A 19,013-nucleotide genomic window follows, 5' to 3' on the forward strand; every position below is an offset into this window, starting at 1 on the left:
GTCTAATTTTATTTTTTACTTTGTTAATGTTCTCTTTATTTAATTTTTTTTTTTGTGCCACCCTACACAGCTTGCAGGATCTTGGTTCACAAGTTGGGGGTCAGGTCAAAACTCCTGTGGTGCGAGCTCTGAGTCAGAAGCACCAGACAAACAGAGAACCTCAGACCCCAGAGAGTATTCATTGGAGTGAGGTCTCATGGAGTTCCTCATATCACCATCAAGACACAGCTTTACCCAATAGCCTACAAACTCCAGTGGTGGAAGCCTCAGGCCAAACAACCAGTAAGACAGGAACACAATCCCACTCATTAAAAAAAAAAAAAAGAGGCTGCAAAAAACTAGTCACAGATAAAGGAGCAAGGTAAAAACCTACAAGACCAAATAAATGAAGAGGAAATAGGCAATCTACCTGAAAAAGAATTCAGAGTAATGATAGTAAAGATGATCCAGAATCTCGGAAATAGAATGGAGGCCCAGATTGAGAAAATACAAGAAACATTTAACAAAGATCTAGAAGAAGTAAAGAACAAACAAACAGAGATGAACAACACAATAAGTGAAGTGAGAAATACACTAGAAGGAATCAATAACAGAATAATTGAGGCAGAAGAACAAATAAGTGAGCTGGAAGATGAAATGGTGGAAATAACTGCTGAGGAGCAGAATAAAGAAAAAAGAATGAAAAGAATTGAAGACAATCTCAGAGACCTCCGGGACAACACTAAACGCACCAACATTTGAATTATAGGGGTCCCAGAAGAAGAAGAGAAAAAGAAAGGGTCTGAGAAAATATTTGAAGAGATTATAGGCGAAAACTTCCCTAACATGGGAAAGGAAATAGTCACCCAAGTCCAGGAAGCACAGAGAGTCCCATACAGGATAAACCCTAGGAAAAACATACCAAGACACATATTAATCAAACTAACAAAAATTAAATTCAAATAAAAGATATTAAAAGCAGCAAGGGAAAAACAAAAAATAACATACAAAGGAATCCCCATAACATTATCAGCTGATTTTTCAGCAGAAACTCTACAGGCCAGAAGGAAGTGGCATGATATACTTAAAGTGATGAAACGGAAGAACCTACAACCAAGATTACTCTACCCAGCAAGGATCTCATTCAGATTCAATGGAGAAGTCAAAAGCTTTTCAGACAAGCAAAAGCTAAGAGAATTCAGCACCACCAAACCAGCATTACAACAAATGCTAAAGAAACTTCTCTAGGTGGGAAACACATAAGAAGAAAAAGACCCACAAAAACAAACCCAAAACAATTAAGAAAAAGGTATTAGGAACATACATATCGATAATCACCTTGAATGTAAAATGTATTAAATGCCCCAACCAAAAGACACAGACTGGCTGAATGGATACAAAAACAAGACCCATATATATGCTGTCTACAAGAGACCAACTTCAGACCTAGGGACATATACAGACTGAAAGTGAAGGGATGGAAAAGGTATTCCAGGCAAATGGAAATCGAAAGAAAGCTGGAGTAGCAATATTCATATCAGGTAAAATAGACTTTAAAATAAAGACTGTTACAAGAGATAAGGAGGGACACTACAAAATGACCAAAGGATCAATCCAAGAAGAAGATATAACAATTATAAATGTTTATGCACCCAACATAGGAGCACCTCAATACATAAGGCAACTGCTAACAACCATGAAGGGAGAAATTGACAGTTACACAGTAATAGTAGGGGACTTCAACACCCCACTAACACCAATGGACAGATCATCCAAACAGAAAATAAATAAGGAAACACAAGCTTTAAATGACACAATAGACCAGATGGATTTAATTGATATTTATAGAACATTCCACCCAAAAGTGGCAGAATACACTTTCTTCTCAAGTGCACATGGAACATTCTTCAGGATAGATCACATCTTGGATCACAAATCAAGCCTCAGAAAATTTTTAAAAACTGAAATCTTATCAAGCATCTTTTCTGACCACAACGCTATGAGATTAGAAATCAATTACAGGAAAAAAAAACAACTGTAAAAACACAAATACACGGAGGCTAAACAGTGCACTACTAAATAACCAAGAGATCAAAAAAGAAATCAAAGAAGAAATTTAAAAATACATAGAAACAACTTACAATGAAAACACGACGACCCAAACCTATGGGATGCAGCAAAAACAGTTCTAAGAGAGAAGTTTGTAGCAATTCAATCTCAGCTCAAGAAACAAGAAAAATCTCAAAAAGAAATCTAACCCTATGCTTAAAACAACTAGAGAAAGAAGAACAAAGAAAACCCAAAGTCAGTAGAAGGAAAGAAATCATAAAGATGAGAGCAGAAATAAATGAAATAGAAATGAAGAAAACAATAGCAAAGATCAATAAAACTAAAAGCTGGTTCTTTGAGAAGATAAACAAAATTGATAAACCCTTAGCCAGAATCAAGAAAAAAAAGGGAGAGGACACAAATCAATAAAATTAGAAATGAAAAAGGTGAAATCACAACTAACACTGCAGAAATACAAAGGATTATAAGAGACTACTACAAACAACTATATGCCAATAAAATGGACAACCATGAAGAAATGGACAAATTCCTGGAAAGGTACAATTTTTCAAGACTGAACAAGGAAGATTTAGATAATACAATGAGACCTATCACAAGTAATGAAATTGAAACCATAATTTAAAATCTTCCAACAAACAAAAGTTCAGGACCAGATGGCTTCACAGGCAAATTCTATCAAACATTTAGAGAAGAGCTAACAGCGATCCTTCTCAAACTCTTCCAAAAAATTGCAGAGGGAGAAACACTCCCAAATTCATTCTATGAAGTCACCCTCATCACCCTGATACCAAAACCAGAAAAAAAATCACAAAAAAAGAAAATTATAGACCAATATCACTGATGAACATAGATGCAAAAATCCTCAACAAAATACAAGCAAACAGAATCCAACAGCACATTAAAAGGATCATACACCATGACCAAGTGGGATTTATCCCAGGGATGCAAGGGTTCTTCAATATACACAAATCAATCAATGTGATACACCATATAAACAAATTAAGGAATAAAAACCATATGATCACCTCAATAGATGCAGAAAAAGCTTTTGACAAAATTCAACACCCATTTATGATAAAAACTCTCCAGAAAGTGGGCATAGTGGGAAACTACCTCAGCATAATAAAGGCCATATATGACCAACCCACAGCAAACATCATTCTCAATGGTGAAAAACTGAAAGCATTTCCTCTAAGATCAGGAACAAGACAAGGATGTCCACTCTCACCACTATTATTCAACATACTTTTGGAAGTCCTAGCCATGGCAATCAGAGAAGAAAAAGAAATAAAAGGAATACAAATTGGAAAAGAAGAAGTAAAACTGTCACTGTTTGCTGATGACATGATTCTATACATTGAAAATCCTAAAGATGCCACCAGAAAACTACTAGAGCTAATCAATGAGTTTGGTAAGGTTGCAGTTTACAAAATTAATGCACAGAAATCTCTGGCATTCCTATACACCAACAATGAAAAATCAGGAAGAGAAATTAAGGAAACGATCCCAGTTACCACTGTAACAAAAAGAATAAAATACCTAGGAATAAACCTGCCCAAGGAGGCAAAAGACTTGTACTCAGAAAACTATAAACTACTGATGAAAGAAATCAAAGATGACATAAACAGATGGAGAAATATACCATGTTCTTGGATTGGAAAAATCAATATTGTGAAAATGACTATACTACCCAAATCAATCTACAGATTCAATGCAATCCCTATCAAACCACCAACGGCATGCTTCACAGAATTAGAACAAAAAATTTTACAATTCGTATGGAAACACAAAAGATCCCAATAGCCAAAGCAATCTTGAGAAAGAAAAACAGAATTGGAAGAATCTGGCTCCCCGGCTTCAAACTACACCACAAAGCTACAGTAATCAAGACAGTATGGTACTGGCACAAAAACAGAAATATAGATCAATTGTACAGGATAGAAAGTCCAGAGATAAACCCACGCACATATGGGCACCTAATTTATGACAAAGGAGGCAAGAACATACAATGGAGAAAAGACAGTTTCTTCAATAAGTGGTGCTGGGAAAACTAGACAGCTACATGTAAGAGAATGAAATTAGAACACTACCTAACACCATACAAAAAAATAAACTCCAAATGGATTAAAGTCTTAAATGTAAGACCAGACACTATAAAACTCTTAGAGGAAAACATTGGAAAAACACTCTCAGACATAAACCACAGCAAGATCTTTTTTGACCCACCTCCTAGAGTAATGGAAATAAAAACAAAAATAAACAAATGGAATTTAATTAAACTTAAAAGCTCTTGCACAGCACAGGAAACCATAAACAAGATGAAAAGACAACCCTCAGAATGGGAGAAAATATCTGCAAATGAAACAACAAAGGATTAATCTCCAAAATATACAAACAGGTCATGGAGCTCAATATCAAAAAAACAAACAATCCAGTTGAAAAATGGGCAGAAGACCTAAATAAACATTTCTCTAAGGAAGACATATAGATGGCCAAGAGGCACATGAAAAGATGCTCAACGTCACTAATTATTAGAGAAACGCAAATCAAAACTACAATGAGGTATCACCTCACACCAGTCAGAATGGCCATTATCAAAAAATCTAGAAACAATAAATGCTGGAAAGGATGTGGTGAAAAGGAAACCCTCTTTCACTGTGAGTGGGAATGTAAATTGTTACAGCCACTATGGAGAACAGTATGGAGGTTCCTTTAAAGACTATAAATAGAACTACCATATGACCCAGCAATCCCACTACTGGGCATATACCCTGAAAAAAAACATAATTCAAAAAGAGTCATGTACCACAATGTTCACTGCAGCTCTATTTACAACAGCCAGGACATGGAAGGAACCTAAGTGTCCATCAACATATGAATGGATAAAGAAGATGTGGCACATATATACAATGGAATATTATTCAGCCATAAAAAGAAATGAAATTGAGTTATTTGTAGTGAGGTGGATGGACCTAGAGTTTGTCTGTCATACAGAATGAAGTAAGTCAGAAAGAGAAAAACAAATACCAGATGCTAACGCATATATATGGAATCTAAAAAAAAAAAAAAAAAAAAGAGGCAGTGGTGAACATAATTTCAGGGCAGGAATAAAGAGGTAGACATAGAGAATGGACTTGAGGACTTGGGGTGGGAGGGGGAAGCTGGGGCAAAGTGAGAGTAGCATCGAGATATATACACTACCGAACGTAAAATAGTTGGCTGGTGGGAAGCAGCAGCATAGCACAGGGAGATCTGCTAGGTGCTTTGTGACCACCTAGAGGGGCGGGATAGGGAGGGTGGGAGGGAGATGCAAGAGGGATATGGGAATAGATGTATGCATATAGCCGATTCACTTTGTTGTGGAACAGAAACCAATACAGTATTGTGAAGCAATTATACTCCAATAAAGATCTATTGAAAAAAATTGAAAGAAAAATCAAGTGTGTAGAACTTAATTCTTGAGTAATAGTTAATAGTTATAAATAAACATTAAAATCGCTAACTATTTACTCATTTGTTTCCAAACACTGACTAAAAGAGCCACAGCAAAAAAAAAAAAAAAAAAGGAAAAAGCCTAAAATACTATTGGAAACAGTAGAGACCAGATGAAAAAGAAAGAGTAAAACCTATTAGTGCTGAAAATCAAAGAAAATATTTTAAAATGAAAAATAAAAACATTTATAGAGTGCATCCTTGTGCCCTGAGCAGCATGTTTTCTCACTGTTAACAGCCTGGCTTCTATAAAGAAAAACTGACAATTACTGACATAAATTACTGTCTTTATAGACAATGAGAACTATGCAACAGAATGAATTCCCATTTTGGTGATGCCCCAGGAAAGTTATACTAGCTATACCAACACTTGGTCCTGCACATCTGAGGCACGCCTGTCATCTCCCCGGCCTCCATCTCCTACTGCCGTATTTTGCCTACTTGTAGTTTTTTACTGACATTTAAATGATGTTTTACATTTGTTTCTTTTTAAATTGAATATATTCTCACAGCTTCTTCCCATTCTTTGTGGGAAGAAGGGGAATACACATGGAAAAATAAATATTAATTGGGCTGGAAGTTCTGGGCAAGAACTTTTGATAAGACTATGAAAGCATTTCAAGGTTCATCATTGGGCTGGTCTAGCATTTGGAACAAATATAACCAACATCAGAGATATCAGTGTTGGCATTTCAATCTTGGGCAGATGGACAGAGTCCTCCATCTCCAAAGTTGACATGTTTTTAAAGAGGTCAAGTATGTCACCTGAATCTATGTGCAATTTTTAAAAAATTATCTCACAAAGATTAAATACACAGATATACCAGAGCAAATCAGCCTTGGAATGGAAGCCTCAGACTTCATTCCAAGCAATTATCTTCCCACAGATCTTTAATCTCCAAATAAATAGCCACTTCAAGTCTACAGAAAAGTATGGGGGGAGGGGAGGTTTAAAAACAAACAAACAAAAAAAATTTTGACAACTGACAGAATACCTCATGTTCAGGAAGCAGGAAAACTTTTCTTTGGTTGGGGGGTTGGTATTTGCTTTTTTTGTTCTTTTGTTTTTGGGGAGGTTGTTTGTTTTGATTTGGAAGGTTTGGGTGGTAAAATCTGCACTTTTCATTTGTTTCTAAGTCATTAGTCCATTCAACAAGCATGAGCCAGGTGCCTACATGCTGGTGCTGGGGGAAAAGAAATGAACTAAAAAGGAGTTCACAGACAGGTAGGGAGGACAATCGCGGCCAGGAAAGTATTGGGTCTGAGGTGGCTATGCAGGAGGAAAGGGTGCACAGGAGTGGGTTAAGGACTTTGAACTATATCCTGAAGGCACTGGGGAAATATGGAAAGCACAGTGTGATATTATTACATTTTAGAAAAAAATCAGAGTGAAATAGAAATGGCAGGGCGGGATCAAGGAGATCAGCTGGGAGATTTTCCAGGGTGCTCTGTGCCAGTTGAGGAGATGAGTAGGTCTAAAACCCCACCTCTGCACTCAGCTCTCCAAGCCCCACATCCTAGAGCAGGAGGTTTCATTCTATGAGAAGGGGAGCTATTATCTTCTTACAAAGGTGTGCTCTGCTTCCCAAGTCCTGAACAAAGGGCTGCAACCACCCATATTAATGTACATTTTTCTAATTCATAAACTCAGAGAGGGGTCCTTGTTCTAATTCGCACAAAGACAGCTGTATGAGCTGGGTTGTCCTCAATCTTGTAATTATTTAAGTGAGAAATAATAAGGTCCAGATCTAAAACAGAGAGGATAAGGAGAGGAGAAGATATTCACAGTGGATATTCATTCACCAAACATTTTGAGGGCCTAATTTGTGCCACCCTCCAAGTGTACAAAGGGAGTCATAACTTAGCTCTGACCTGGGACAGGTGACAGAGTAAGATGGGAGGTGATAGAAACAAACGCATTTCAAATATCAAACACCTGATTTGCCATTTGCCTTCTCAACCTGCTCTTGATCTTAATGTTCCCATTCTAGTTAATGTATTCGGCACTCCAAAATCTCAAAACCCCAGAATCAGCTTTGATTCTTCCTTGCCTCAATCAGTCAGACTTGTAGGACTATCCACTATCCCTGCAATACAGCTCATACTTTGCCATTTCGACTGCTTCTGCTCCAAGTCCTTACTACTTTCTCCCTTGAACCTCTGAATTTAACTTACAGCTGTTCTCCCTACTTCCATTCTCTTTGATGTCTAATCCATTCTGCTTTGGCAGGATCTTTAAACCCAGCGATGACCAAGTTCTTATCAAGGAGTATCCATCTCATGAAGTTGAAATTCTTTAGCATGACACTCAAGTCACACTGTAATGGAACCCCAAGTTTCCTCTCCAGATTTATCTCCATTTTTATCTGATTATTTCTGATGATCATTTTGCCTCAACTATCCTTATCCTCCATCTCTGATGATCAAAATCCTACACCCTACACACTTTCCATGAAGGGCTAGCTGTCTTGTGAGGTAGTGAGCTTGTGGTCCTCCAGAAGAGGCTAAACAATTCTGGCATTGAGTAGGGGATTTGTAGGATCAGTAGTTCGCAAAGCCTAGTTGATCATCAGAATCACTAAGGAGAGATTTTGAAAGGTTCAGATTCCTAATTCCTAACTCTAGAAACTCTGATTTGATAAGTTTGGAATGCTGCCTGTGAATCTGTATTTCTAAAAGCTTCCATAAGAGCCAAAATTGTGAATCTCCCCAAATGACTACTTAAAGTCTGTTTCACTGTTACATTTCTATAACACGAAGCCTTGCCTGGGCCTCCCAGAAGGATGCGGTTGTTTCTGCCCTTGTGTAGATAGCATTTTTCATACTCTGTCTGTGTAGATAGCATTTTTCATACTCTGTCTTATCTTACAACTATTCAAATCTGTTTCCATCACCTCCATGACACTGAATGATCTTGAGGTCAAGAGTCCTGTATCGCACTCACTCACAGGGCCAGAATAGTCTTTCTATAAAGATTTGACAAATTAAATTGAATTTGCTTGCAGTAGATTTGAACTATGCTATTTTCAGGACCAAAAAAGAATGAGAGTTTAAACAAAACTGAAAATGGCACTATTAAATACAGAAGTCTCCTGATAGCTGGACTTTGATCTTAGTGTGAAAGATTAGCAAACCTGAAATGTATACTTTTCATTGAAACCGGATGCACACCATTAGTACAAATGCAAATGTGAACTCGTATAATAATATTCCGTTGGGTTTCAGACTCATTAGCCCCTCATATGTCAACTCCTCTTCTTCTGATGCTGATTTGCCCTTTCATTCTTCATGTTTGCTCCTTTTCTTTATCTTGAATTGACCACTAGAAGTTATTTTAGGGCATGATGATAGATTCTAAAACTTAGTGGCACAAAACTGCTACAGAATCTTTTTCTCTCTACGGAAATATGCCCATGAAGTACTACACCATTAAGGAAAGCAAATATATAGACAGTTTTTTGGCTCACAAAATTACATTTTAAATTGTGCATTTAAAATATGTATGCAATCCCAAGAATATATAGAAATTTATAAGTAGACCTTTCAACTAATAATATAGGCAAGTTTTCTAAAAATCAACTTTACTGAAATATAATTACAGATAATAAACTATATCTACTTCAATTTAACAATTAGATGAGTTTTGACAGCTGTATACACTCATGAAACCACCATCACATACAGAACAGTTACTCATTCCCAAAAGACAATTTTCTTTAAATAGTAATCATTCCAAAAGCAAACCTAAACTGAGTACATAAGAGAGTCCCTCCTCTTTCCAAAATACATTTAATTGGGTATAAATTGTGTAAACCAGTGATTCTCAACTGGGGTGATTTTACGCCCCCAGGAGTCATTTGGCAATATCTGGAGACAGTTTTGGTTGTCTGGATTTGGGATGGGTGCTACTGATAACTAGTGGTTAGAGGCCAGGGATGCTGCTAAACATCCTACAATGCACAGGATGGCCCCCACTACAACACAGGACTATTGGCCTAAAATGTCAGTAGCGCTGAGGTTGAGAAACCCTGGTATAGATGTCCATGTCCATAACTGACCTTGAATGAAGCAATACAATATTCACTTTCTAACTCTTCGCATTTGCTTATTGTCCTGCCTGAAATGCCTCTCCAATGCCCACCAACAAACCTATGAAGAGGGTACTATTTTCCTCCCCATTTTATAACTGAAAGAAACTGAGGCTTAGAGAGGTGAATTAACTTGGCCCAGGTCATACAATTAGTATGTGGCAGGGCTGGGATCTGAATCCAGGTCCTTTTACTCTGGAGCCTGTTCTTAAATTCTATGCGATACTACTGATTTTTCTAAATAAAAATACAAGCTCTATGTGTGGCCTGGGCACTTAGTAAACAGTCAATATATCTAAGCAAATACTAACATGCCGAATGTACACAGGCACCAATTCAATAGGAGAAAGTACCTTCTTTCTGTCAATTAGATATTATTTTTTTTCCAAATTATTGGTGAATGGGAATATATCTTATGTTCTTGGGTGTCTTATTTGTACCAAGCACAAAAGCCTCTTTTCATTCAATCTTCCTGGGAACACTGTGCATGGTTATTAGTAACCACATCTTTAACATGAGGAACCAGAATCTCAGAGTAAATTAACCACAATAGTGTTGGGATTTAAACCAACATCATCTGGGTTTGTCTGTTTATTTAACTGTACCAAACCCTCAGTAGTTGCTATTATAAACCGAATGTTTGCATCCCTCTTAAATTCCTATGTTGAAGCGCTAACCCCCAGTATGATGGTATTTTGAGATAGGGCCTTTGGGAGGTAACAGGTCATGAGGGCAGGGCCCTGATCAGATGGGTGAGTGCTCTTATGAGAGGCAGCAGTTTGCTCTTTCTCTCTACCTGCCAAGTGAGGACACAGTGAGAAGGCAGCCATCTGCAATCCAGGAAGAGAACTCTCACCAGAACCTGACCGTGCTGGTTCCTTGATCAAGGCCTTGCAGGCTCCAAATTGTGAAAAAATGAATTTCTGTTGTTTAAGCACCCAGTCTACGGTATTCTGTTATGGCAACCTGAGCAGACCAAGACAGCTGGAAATTATAAAACTGTACCAAAAGAACACTGTTTCTTAAATTCTTTCTTGTTTCTACCCTCAGATATATCCACTCTGAGATAAGGAGCTTTTACCCTGTTACCTTCAACGTCCTTCTAAGGAACTTTTTTCTGAATGTCTTCCTATACTGTAGCTAGAATAAAATAATCTATACAATACACCAAGCAATGTGTCTAGGCAGAATAGGCTCTACATAGACATTATTGTGTTGTGTTTTTTAAACCTGTAAGTGCTTTTCAGTGTTTTTTCTTTCACTGACATATATTAACCACGCCTTAAAGCTTTTGGCAGGTTTGATCAGCAGTCTCTCTCTTTGTGAAGGTAGTATTCTCTATGTCCCTACCCCCAATACCACTGTACATGGTTTGTTCACTCATTTCTACCACCCTAAGCTTTACTGAGAAGTCCTTTCTGCAAAAATCACACACGCACAGAAACCCTACAGCTTTATTCAAATTAGCTTAGGGAATTCCTCTAGGCTTCTCCTTCCTACTTTCTGCTGTGTTCCTTGGTGCTTTCTGCAGTTCCTACCATTTTCCTCCCTATATTAGCTCAAACTTTCCAACATATCTTTGTTAAACTTGGAATCTAGATCTCAACTTCCTGTTTCATCACTGACCCTGAAGTCCCAAAGGATGCCCTGCTAGGCATTGCTCAAGCTCCAGATCCCCCAAATCCCTCTGCCCTAATGTGGGGCTCTTCACCACACTGGTGACCTTCCCTCTGCCCTAGACTCAGCATGGGGAAGATGAATTAGGCTCTTCTTTTATTACAGATCACAGTCTGCCCTGTCTCAGAGTTCTGCATGTATGTGCCTGTCTTCCCACATGGAAAAGAGTCCAAGCCCCATTCATTCTCATATGTCTCAGCTCCCCTAGCACCAGTCTATGGCTGTGCTCAAGACAGGAAATGAATTAGACTGAACTGAGGCGACAGTTGTATTCTAGTTCTTCAGAGCTTTTATTCTTCTTTTCTTCTACCCTTCTAGCTCCATGATTCCCCACCCTTCTTTGATACCACTTTGCTTTTATTCTTGACACTTTGGGCAAAAGTCAGAAGACCTGTATGCAAATCAAAGCTTTTCTACTTGCCACTGGACAAGTTATTTAACCTCCCAGCCTTCATTCAGTCATCTACTATAGAGGAGAGAGAGAAAGAGAGGGAGAGAGAAAGAGTATCTGATATATGCTAGCATTCAATTATTGTTATTTGTCACTATTAGTATGATTATTGTAGCTTGAAAATGGCCATGGTGAGAGTATTTACACCACTGAAATTAGTAAACACTACAAATTGGGACTTTTTTTTAGACAGCTGCTTTACCAGCACACCACTAGGCTAGTACTGCATACTGAAATGATAATATTTTTGATCTATTAGGTTAAATAAATCATTATTAAAATTAACTTCACCTGTTTCTTTTTACTTTTTTGATATGGCTAGCAAAGAATTTTAGATTACATTGTGATATTCTTTTTGGCTGGCGCTGGGCAAGATAGACCCTAACCTACATGGTAGCATCACCCCATCAACACCCCCCAGTTTGGTCTCCAGGTATTTCTGGGCATCCCAGGGAGAGCTCAGGTGCTCCAAAAAATGGTCTGAGTTGATATTTGCCACCTTCATCAGCAGTTCTCTCTTTGAACCATTGTTCTTCCTAAGTCTTCAGGACCCTTGCATGATCTAATTACCTTGACATTCCAGACAGATCTCTCCACATCCTTGTTTGATTTGCTGTGGGTTAGGTCCCCTCCACAGCTATTAGAAATGTCTACTCAGAGCACCCAAGAACCCAATATCTCTATTTCCAGGGTCCTCATCCACTTCATCGCAGTTCCAGGTGGCAACAAGGTAAGAACCAACTCAATGCCCACCAATGAAAAAATCCTAAGGCTCCTTATACACAGAAGTCCCTTCTTCTTTTACACTCTCTCTCCAGTTACTTAGACCTCATCTTCTATTCCTGGCCCAGAGAGAGAAGGAGAAAATTCTACGAGGGACAAAATTACCCTAATATACAAAAAACTACCTTTGATGTTTCCTAGCTGCCCCCACCTCTAACTTTTACATTATATTAAAGCTTCTTCATAATGTGTTAAATATGAGATTCTGTTATTGCAAGGTTAGTAAAAAAAAATCATGTTTTTCATGGGTCTTTTAGTTACTGCTTAGATAAATAAAAGGGAGAAAGGTTTATTACTTGTTTGTTTCTTTTTAAACTTGTTTATTAACACTGATATAAACAGTAAGACTCAGTAGTCTAGGTATGATGTGAAGTGGCTTGACTGCTAGGGTCATGGCAGTAGAGATGGTGACAAATGACCGATGTGGGTTATACTTTGGAGGTAGAACAATAAGGTTTACTGGATTAGATATGACAGGTGAAGGAAATCAAGGAATCAAAGGTGACTTCTGGGCAATGTGGCTGAGTAGCTGTGTAGTGGTGTCATTAACTGAGCGTTAGAGGAAGACAGGAGGAGCAGATAGGGGAGGCAGTTTGCAAGTCAAGAGCTCCGCTTTGGACAGCTCCTCATTTAAACACCACAGAGGTGTTGAAAATGACTCCAAGAGTAATTTTATTTTCCCCATTTTACAGATGAGGAAATTAAATCACAGAGAGGTTATGTAACTTGGCCAAGATCATTTGACTAACTCACTCCATGTGATGTTTTCCTTTACATAGCAGTATAGAGGTTAAGGTTGCTGAATTCTAATCCCAGGACCACCATCTACTAGTTGTGTGACCCTTTGACAAGGCATTTAATTTCTCTGAGCTGTGATTTTGTCCTTTTGAAAATGGAAAGTTTCCTGCTCAGGATGTGTGTGAGGGTTAAGTGAGACGAGACAGGCAATGTACATGACATAGCATATAATAAATGCTGGGTAAATGTTAGCTAATATTACAGCTGGTTACTTTCAAAGCTAGGAATATTGTTGTCGCCTTATGATCTTAGGTTTACTCCAACTAAAAGGACCCATCTAGAAGGTATATTTTCTCCATCCAATTGTCCTTTAGCTTTGGCACTAGTTGAAGACTAGTTATCAAGACTAGCTACGACTCATTATGAAGACTACGTACCAGAATGACAACTTGGTCGTCTGTGATGGATATATTCTGACATCTAAAAATTAGGTGGGGCGGGTAGGAAAGGGGGCGGAGATGTACTAACTGAAACCTGAAATAAAGCCTGACTAAGTAAAGGAAACATCAGAGACAAAAGACAAGATACAAAAACTCCACTGAAAGGGTCTGAAATGACCAAAGAGAAAAAGTCCCAACCTTAATCAGGGAAAGTTAGTTTCATCAGTGAAAAAAAATAACCACACACACGATACAATCAGGCAGTAGAGATCTTGATACTGGAAAACCAAAGGTGAGGAGTATTCAAGAGCATTTCCCCCACGCTCACCTCACAGGAAGAACTGGTCCAAAATTAGCAAGATTGAGAGGTCTTAGTTTAAATGCCTGGAAAATTCCTTCCCTGAACAGCAGCCTCGTCCACCATCCCAATGGACACCCTAACTTCAGAATGCCTTTGGTGATACCACCCCTTCTCCATCAATGGCCAAAATAAACAGCAGTGAAAAATCACTGACAACTGAGGGCAGGGGGTAGGGTAGGGGAACGACCCACTGAACAGTCACCAAAATGGTGCCCTTTCTATAACTTTGAAAAGTAAAATGAGGACGCGATCATTAATTTTAGTATGAAAAGCTATCAGAGGAAGCAGGGCAAAAGCAAGACCACAGAGAGACATGTGAAAATGGCTAATGCATCATGCCTTCTCTTTTTCAGAAGTATAGGGTCTACCCCACCCCAGGCAGGCTTCCTCCAGGTTGGATCCTGGCTACTCGTCCGGTGTGGGGTCTTTGGTGCCTGCAGTCTGGGGAGTTGGTCTAGTAGAACTGTTAAAAGCAAGAGCTCTAGAGACAGGCTGCCCAAGTCTGAATCCCAGCTTACCTCAAGCATTTCAGTCATAATGGAAGAATTATTGGAGTAACTGGGCAAATCACTTAACCTTTCAAAGACTTTGTTTTTCTCATTATTAAATGAGGGAAAGAGTATAGTAACTGTATCTAGTCTCTAACTCTGCAGGGTTGCTGTGAGATGTCAGTGAGGTAATGCACGTAAAGTACCTAGCACGCAGCTTTTAATAAGCATTTACATTATTATGTCATTATCTGTAGTTTCATTCTGATTAGACCAGGATTTCTCAGTGGGAATGAGCCTTAAAAAAAACAACTGCCGGGAATTTGTTCCTTTTCAGTCTACTTCTGTGGCTTGCCACTACTCTAGAAAAGAATATTTATTGAGTACTCACTAAGTGCCCCCCAAAATTGCTAAAAAAAATAGCAGGGAACCATTACTTAAAGTCCCAAGAATAAAAAAAGAGAGGCAGGAAGATCAGACAAAGGTGGATTTCAGAAGTTTTCTGAAAGAGATGAATCAGTGAGGAGGGGTAAGAAAAGCCAACTTTTGCATACCTATGAAGGTTAGGATCATTTCTAATCTGTCATAAACAGTTGTGACTTCCTTTTGTATGTTTTTATTTTTCTTTCTTTTCCCAAACATATCATAGAAACCCAGGGGACCATAAAAGCTGTGTTGACTGGAAGCAAATATGAAAGGGGAGGGTAGAAACTCTATTGCGTGGCTGTATCTTGTTTCAGTAAGAGCTCCAGGAGGAGAGAAACCCCAGGGGAAAGAATATGTGGTGGCTAAAAGCAGACAGCCAACCAGTTACTCCTGGGGACCCCCAGACAGTAAAGAAGACACAAATGAGGTGGTTGCCTCAGGGGGATGCCTGTCAACTCCACAGCAACTCTGGAGGGATATGCCCCAGCCCAAAGCCCCCGGGTGATTTCCTCCTCAGAAAGAGCAGCCTGGGATAATGGCTAGGATGCTAGACTGGTGGGCAGAAAGGTGATGGTAGTACTAGGGTAATTTATTGCCAAACCAGGATTCTTTGTGAGTGAAAAGGAAGACTACTCAAAGTAATGCTGGTCAACAGCTCATACCAAGAACGCCAGGGCAAGCCAAGGCATGACCCTAGTCAATGTCCACTGTCCTACTCTTTGCACAAACACATAACTAGAAGACTAGAAGCCGCCTGCTGGGGAACAAAGAAAAAAGGAGTGGATAAGTGATGAGCAAGGAAACAAACTTTTTTTTTTTTCATTTTTTTTCCCAAAACAAACAACTTCTTATTGAAGTATAGTTGATTTACAATGTTGTGTTAGTTTCAGGCATACAGCAAAAGTGATTCGGTTTTTTATATATGTATATGTACATATGTGTGTGTGTGTGTGTATTCTTTTTCAGATTCTGGAAACAGACATTTTTAAAAGGCACTGCTGGTGCCCTTATGGAGCAACTTTATATTCATGATCTCATGTAATCCCTTGCAGAGTGGGAACTATAGAGGAAGTGATGTTGCTGGAATGTGAACTCAAGACTGTCTGAAGTTAAAACACTTCATCCCTTTTTGCCCCATCCTACCACCCTGGTTCCAGCACTCATCACCTCACTGGCAGGCTGTAATGGCCATAGTAACTACTCTTACTGAGTACTTTGAAAACTCTACTGGATACTTTGTATATGGTGGTACATTACAATCATCAAAAACCTGCAGGGCAATAAGGAAATGGGAGGTTCAGTAAAGTTAAGGGCCACATGGGGGTAAGTAGTGAAGCTAAAACTAAAATTCAGGTCCGTCTGGCTGCAAAGCCAATGCTCTCACTCACGAAGCTGTACAGAGTGATGGGATTAAACTGAGAGTGAGGGGGAGTGGGCCTGCAGGGCTGTATGGCACAAGCAGACGGAGAGACAGGTTGGTCACAGAAGCAAACTTTCCCACCCAGTCCTTGGCTCCAGCCAGGCCTGTCCTCCCTGCCACCTAGACCCCCTGCGCACGTGGTCCTCACCACTCCTTTGTAATTAATTGACCACACTGTTCTCCCGTCTTACAACCATCTCCCCTTCCTCTCTGCCAATCTATAAATTAGCCTTTGTCACGGTGACACTTTATTTCCGTCACAGTGTTTTACTCATACAGCTCTGTTTCCTGCCTGTCCTGGCTGTAGTTTTTCTCTGCATAGAGACTCTAAGCAACTTTCAGAACTGTGGCTCTCAGTCCCTTTAATATCCCACAGTGACTAGAAGGCTACAGTCACATGGTAAGAGGTGGTTAAACCCTCCTGCATTAGGGCTGAAGGCTTGTAGCACTTTTCCTCCCCGACCCCAACATCGAAAGAGGAATTCCCCAGGAGAAACAGAAGCCACTCTTTCTCACACACACACACACACACACACACACACACACACACACATCTCCGTCTCTCTAAGTCTCTTCTGACTTCTAAATATCACCAACTCTCAATTTTCATAGACTGTGCTGGAATAACAAATGCATTAAAAATGAAAAACATAAATAATCCCCAGAATTTCATTCGGTCATTAATTTCTTCCTCCTCGCTTTGAACCAATCTGTTAAATTGACTTCTCTAACACATGTGCATGCTTGACCTTGCTCTTGGGCCAGATTTTTTCAAAATGCACCAAAATTCACTGGATGATATGTTCCCTAAGAGGAGGGACTAAAGCGTTTCTCAGTGCCTGGCACATGTAGGTGCTTTACATGTTTTTTGAATGAATGAGGCCCAGATGGATGATGGCTGTCCCAGCAAATGCCAGGTTAGACAGAGCCCCAATAATTTCTGTGTGCTATGTAAGCCCCTAGAACTTAAGTGCAATCTGAGTAAAAAGAGGAACTACGAATTGAAATTAAGTTGTCATGCCTGGGCCAAAATAAGTGGAGGTTTTAAAAATAGAAGTTTGGGTTACAATTCTTGAACACAAAGATTGTGCATGAAGGCTCATACTAACTACAGATGTGGAGGAGGAATAAGAATTTTCTCGTCATTTTACTGGAAAATAAAAGAACAAAACAAAGACTATTAAGCACCTAGTAATCTACTAAGTCCTCAAAATAAGTTTACTTTACCTGACTTACAAAATGTGAGTAAAAATGATATGTATGGCCTTTCTTAAGTTAAAGAAATGAATCAGGTATTGATCTGGGTGGGGCATAATTCATCATACCTAATTATAAGTACATCACCCATTACATCATGTTTCTTTTTCAGAGCATGATCACAGAGTCAATTTTGCACAAATATTCGTGGGGCAGATTACTAGTTGCCCCTCCTCTTATTCTTAGACCCTTGGTCATACAGGTAGAGACTACATTTCCCAGCTTCACTAGCAGTTGTGATCATGTGATTTGATTCTCCCCAATGGAATGTGAGAGTAAGTGATAAATATAATATATATTCTATATCACTTGCTTAAAAGGAAATTGCCTGCCTTAGGCTTCCTCTCTCTGTTCTTCTTTGAACTGAAACACAGGATATACCACATGATTTAGCTTTGTCTATGCAAATGAGCATCACTCCCTAGAAGGCAGAGCAACAAGGTGAAAGGAGAAGCCTGGATCCCTGATTGGCCTCATAGAGAGACATGACTTCTATCTTCCTTAAGTCACTGTATTTTGGAGTCCTTTTTCCCACATCTTAGCTTTTTCCATATTTAATACAATTTGAGAGAGATTTATCTGTCTTCTCAAGGGCTCTCTTAATCCTTGTGTATCAAAATCATTCTTCTTTGCATCATCTAATCATGTTATCATCTTTATTGATTTTCTCTTCTTCAATTGTCAACTGATCTGAATCTGCCACAGCCTCCTTTTTCAAAAGCTTTGTGATTCTCCAATGTGCTTTTACAGACTTCTTAGTATCCTGACTCTCTTGCAAGATTTGCACTTTTACTCATCACTCAGTTTACTTTGCATTCAAATGCTCACAACCATGGACTTAGAATAAGATGGGGAAGGATATTTATGTGTGGACTAATTTCACTATTAGCCAATTCACTGGTGAATATTTTATGTTGTAAAAACTTTTGCTTCTCCCTATGATCTAACTGCAGGAACTTGGATAACGCTACTTAAGTGCCAAAGTATCATACCTGAGAAGAGTTCCAAAAGGTATTTAAGGGCTTCCCTGGTGGCACAGTGGTTGAGAGTCTGCCTGCCGATGCAGGGGACACGGTTCATGCCCCGGTCCGGGAAGATCCCACATGCCGCGGAGCGGCGGGGCCTGTGAGCCATGGCCGCTGAGCCTGCGCGTCCGGAGCCTGTGATCTGCAATGGGAGAGGCCACAGCAGTGAGAGGCCCGTGTACTGCAAAAAAAAAAAAAAAAAAAAAAGGTATTTAAGAAAGGGGGAGCTTGTTTTATATATATTTTTTGTGGTTAATCTAGATTTTTTAAACATGCAAACTTAACAAACTCTAAATTTCATAAATATTTTTAGCTGCC

At 39.1% G+C, this 19,013-nt stretch overlaps 1 protein-coding gene across 1 annotated transcript in view; it reads right to left on the reverse strand.

The window, feature by feature from the left end:
• The window catches only part of TNFSF4 (TNF superfamily member 4), a 113,503-nt gene that overhangs the window by 23,688 nt on the left and 70,802 nt on the right, over positions 1-19,013 (reverse strand). Inside the window, exon 2 of the mRNA XM_067728665.1 lies at positions 18,663-18,876. The gene's annotated coding sequence lies outside the window, so the exon portion shown is untranslated. The remainder of the gene's footprint in view (positions 1-18,662; positions 18,877-19,013) is intronic.

The sequence above is a fragment of the Pseudorca crassidens genome, chromosome 2 (assembly GCF_039906515.1).
Source record: "Pseudorca crassidens isolate mPseCra1 chromosome 2, mPseCra1.hap1, whole genome shotgun sequence".
Taxonomy (NCBI): domain Eukaryota; kingdom Metazoa; phylum Chordata; class Mammalia; order Artiodactyla; family Delphinidae; genus Pseudorca; species Pseudorca crassidens.